Genomic DNA, 4912 nt, shown 5'->3' with positions numbered 1-4912 from the left:
TGGGCCCCTTTGTGGGAGGCGCACCAGCCCACCTAGGGGCTGGTCCCTTCCCACACTTGGCCCACGCAGCCCTCTGGGGCCGGTGGCCCCACCTAGTGGACCCCCGGGACCCTCCCGGTGGTCCCGGTACGTTACCGATAGCACCCGAAACCTTCCCGGTGACCAAAACAGGACTTCCCACATATAAATCTTTACCTCCGGACCATTCCGGAACTCCTCGTGACGTCCGGGATCTCATCCGGGACTCCGAACAACATTCGGTAACCACGTATATCTATTCCCTATAACCCTAGCGTCATCGAACCTTAAGTGTGTAGACCCTACGGGTTCGGGAACCATGCAGACATGACCGAGACGTTCTCCGGTCAATAACCAACAGCGGGATCTGGATACCCATGTTGGCTCCCACATGTTCCACGATGATCTCATCGGATGAACCATGATGTCGGGGATTCAATCAATCCCGTATACAATTCCCTTTGTCTAGCGGTATGGTACTTGCCCGAGATTCGATCGTCGGTATCCCGATACCTTGTTCAATCTTGTTACCGGCAAGTCTCTTTACTCGTTCCGTAACACATCATCCCGTGATCAACTCCTTGGTCACATTGTGCACATTATGATGATGTCCTACCGAGTGGGCCCAGAGATACCTCTCCGTTTACACGGAGTGACAAATCCCAGTCTCGATTCGTGCCAACCCAACAGACACTTTCGGAGATACCTGTAGTGCACCTTTATAGCCACCCAGTTACGTTGTGACGTTTGGTACACCCAAAGCATTCCTACGGTATCCGGGAGTTGCACAATCTCATGGTCTAAGGAAATGATACTTGACATTAGAAAAGCTCTTAGCAAACGAACTACACGATCTTGTGCTAGGCTTAGGATTGGGTCTTGTCCATCACATCATTCTCCTAATGATGTGATCCCGTTATCAACGACATCCAATGTCCATGGTCAGGAAACCGTAACCATCTATTGATCAACGAGCTAGCCAACTAGAGGCTTACTAGGGACATGGTGTTGTCTATGTATCCACACATGTATCTGAGTTTCCTATCAATACAATTCTAGCATGGATAATAAACGATTATCATGAACAAGGAAATATAATAATAACCAATTTATTATTGCCTCTAGGGCATATTTCCAACAGCCCTAACCCTAATGAAATCGGTCCCACCGAGTTGACATGTCGGTCCCACCGAAATGCCTAACGTTCCCCTTTTAACTGAATTTGGTGAATTGTGTGTAACGGTTAGATTTTGTGTGCAGGCTATATATACCCCTCCACCCACTCTTCATTCGTGGAGAGAGCCATCAGAACATGCCTACACTTCCATCATACATTTTCTGAGAGAGAACCACCTACTCATGTGTTGAGATCAAGATATTCCATTCCAACCACATAAATCTTGATCTCTAGCCATCTCCAAGTTGCTTTCCACTCAAATCATCTTTCCACCAAATCCAAATCCGTGAGAGAGAGTTGAGTGTTGGGGAGACTATCATTTGAACCACAAGAGCAAGGAGTTCATCATCAACACACCATCTATTACCTTTTGGAGCACTAGTAGAAAACAGGGCTTTGGTTCGGGCAGGGCAAGCCCATTAGTCCCGGTTCAGTCATGAATCGGGACCCATGCGGGCATTTGTCCCGGTTCGTTAGCCCAGGGGGGCGGCCGGGGCCTCGTGGGCATTGGTCCCGGTTCGTGTGGACCCATTTGTCCCAGTTCTAGGCACGAACTGGGACCAATGGGCATCGCTCCCGGCCCACAACCATTGGTCCCGGTTCTTGGCTTGAACCGGGACAGATGGCTGGGCTTTAGTCCCGGTTTCAGCCATGAACCGAGACAAATGAGCTGCCTATATATACCCCATCGCCACAGCAGAGGACTCCCCAGTGCTCTGTTTTTTCTGGCCGGCGAGGGGGGGGGGCATTTGGGTGCTGTAGCTCACCTCCTATGCACATGAGGTGTTCGATGAAATGTCTGAGCCACACTAGTTAATCTTTCTCCTCTCGAAACTCGACCTCCGAGCTCCATTTTCCCCGAGATTTGTCTAGGCTTAGCGGTCCATCATGTCCTGTCCCCGTCTTCACCGCCATCGATCGCCCATGCCGATCTTGTCGCTGGCACCACCGTGGTGAGACTCTTGTTCTTATCTTCTTTCTGAAAGAAAAAAGTTCTTACTTCAGATATATACTTGTCTAATTTTCTTACTTTTGTTATTCCTTGTTATTATATAGTGCGATGGTTTTGGTATCCGCCCCCGTCGGCCATCGTCCTGTCTATCATTCGGATGTGGTATATATTATCTTTTTATAACTATTTGGTTCATTTATTGTCTATGACAATTATGCCGACCAACGTGACATAGATTTTATTTATCTAGGAGGTGGTTGAACCGGAAATTCCAACCGACCCTATTGTCGAGAGGTTAAATTTAGTTGAAGAAGAAAACAATTACTTAAAGGAAAAAATAAAAAAAATTGAGGAGGAGAAGATGATATTGGAGTTGCATGTTGCGGATGTCTTCGATGATCACAAGATCAAGATGGATGCAATGCGGTTGAAGATTAGAAAGATTAGAAAATATGCCATTCATACCGAGGCTTGGTATCATTATGCAGTTGGATCAATTGTTACCTTGGTTGCGATTATGATCGCATTTGTTGTTGCATTGAAATGTTTTACATAATTTCAATGTATGGTTTAATTAGATGCTATGGAGAGCTATATGTTGTTCAATGAGAACTATGTATGTACTTTGGTTTGAATGTAATGATGAACTTCTATTTATTTGGTCACTTATCTATTCATGAGAGCTATATGTTGCCTTCAATTTCAGGGTCTTATAGCTCAAAATAATCAGTAAATGCATGAAAAATAACAAATGAAGTCAGAAAGAGTTGAAAATTGATGATGTGGCTTTGAATGGTGCATTTTGAACACAGAAAAACTCTGGAGTTCAAATAAGTTCAAAAAATGAAATCCCTTTGTAACAGACGAGTTTCCGTATGAAACCCAGATACTTCGAAAGAGATTGTCCGTTTTGTACACGAAGTACATCCAGTTTTTACCGTAACCCTCTCTACTTTCTTGCACATGCTATGTGGGTGTAATGATGATACCATGCCAACTTTCAACCTTTTCAGAGTTCATTTGAAATGCTTTTCAATTTCAGGGTCTTATAGCTCAAAATAATCAGTAAATGCATGAAAAATAACAAATGAAGTCAAAAAATAATGAGTAAATGCATGAAATACTGAAATTATCAAAGTATTTTCTGTTCAAAACATGAAAAGCAGAAAGAAACAAAATAAACTTTAATAAATAAGTAGAAACAAAATAAATAAATTAAAATTTTAAAAAAATAAATGAGTAGAAAAAAATAAAATAAACTTTAATAAAATAAATAAGTAGAAACAAAATAAACTTTAATAAAGTAAAATAAATAAACTTTAATAAAATAAATAAAAATAGCAACAGTAAGTTTTTTGTTGTAAGTAGAAACAAAACAAAATAAATAAATAATAAAAAAATAAAAAAAGTGCCACCTACTGGGCCACGACGGCCTGAATACGACTAGAAACCCAACCATGGGCCAGGATTCAGGCCTGCAGGAGGCCCAGTAGGCCCACAAGCACATCGTGACAAATTAGGCCCGAAAGCCTGCAGTTGAGAGGAGCTCGAGAGGGTTGGCGCAGCAGAGCTTATAAACCACTCTCGAGCTCTCTCAGCTAGCGAGGTGGGACTAAAGTTTTGGCCACGACGCGGGCAGCACAGGGCCTTTGGTCCCGGTTGGTGCCACCAACCGGAACTAAAGGGGGGCATTGGTACCGGTTCATAGTACCAACCGGGGCCAATGCCTCCCCTTTAGTCCCGGTTGGTGCCACCAACCGGGACCAAAGGCCGCTGCTTCCCGCCCTTTGGGCTGCCGAAAACTGACCTTTGGTCACGGTTGGTGGCACCAACCGGGACTAAAGGGTGCATTGGTACCTGTTGGTGCTACGAACTGGGACCAATGCCCTGGGTATATAAGCAGGACTTGTGAAAATTTTCACTTCTCATCTCGCAGTTGCCGCCCAACGACGCCGACGACATCGACGCCGCCAGGCTGCCACCCCCATCCGCCGTCTCCGTCGTCGCCGTCACCGTCGCCCCTGCCCCGGCCTCGCCGCACCCTGCCCCGACCTCGACGCGCCCTGGCCCGACCTCGCCGCCGCGCATGCCGAGTGCCCTGCCTCGACCTCAGCGCCGCTCGCCTGCAGTGTGAGCCCGCGCCGTTCCCCCTCCTCTCCCCCTTTCCCCCCGCGGCCCAACGCCGCCGCGCGCCCGCCCCGGCGCCGACGACGAAGCAGGCCCCCTGTTCATATGCAAAAGTTAGGATTTTTGGTGATATTATTGTAGAATATGATGATGATATTGTAGAATATGCAAATGTTTGTATGTTCATATGCAAAGAATTTTTATTTTGTTCATAGAATTTTTATTGTTTTTTTGTTCATAGAATTTTTATTGTAATTTTGTTCATAGGATTTTTTATTGTAATTTTGTTCATAGGATTTTTTTCTGTTGTAATTTTGTTCATAGAATTTTTATTGTTTTTTCTGTTGTAATTTTGTTCCTAAAGTTTTAGGATGAAAAAAGAAGAAGAAGAAATAAAAATTCTATGAAAAAAAGAAGAAGAAGAAGAAATAAAAAGGGAGGAGGAGAAGTTTCGTTTAGTTTTAGGATTATTTTAGTTTATGTTTAGTTTAGGAAGAAGGAAAAGAAAACGATGAAGAAGAGGAGAAATAAATAAGAAGAGGAAAAAAGGAAAAAAAAAGAGGAGAGGAAGGAAGGAATAGAGGAGAAGAAGAAAAATTGAAAATATTCTATTTTTCTTCTTCACCTCTATTCCTTTC

Source organism: Aegilops tauschii, chromosome 5 (assembly GCF_002575655.3).
Source record: "Aegilops tauschii subsp. strangulata cultivar AL8/78 chromosome 5, Aet v6.0, whole genome shotgun sequence".
Taxonomy (NCBI): Eukaryota; Viridiplantae; Streptophyta; class Magnoliopsida; order Poales; family Poaceae; genus Aegilops; species Aegilops tauschii.
The sequence above is the reverse complement of the archived record's forward strand: the minus strand, read 5'-3'. Positions refer to the sequence as shown.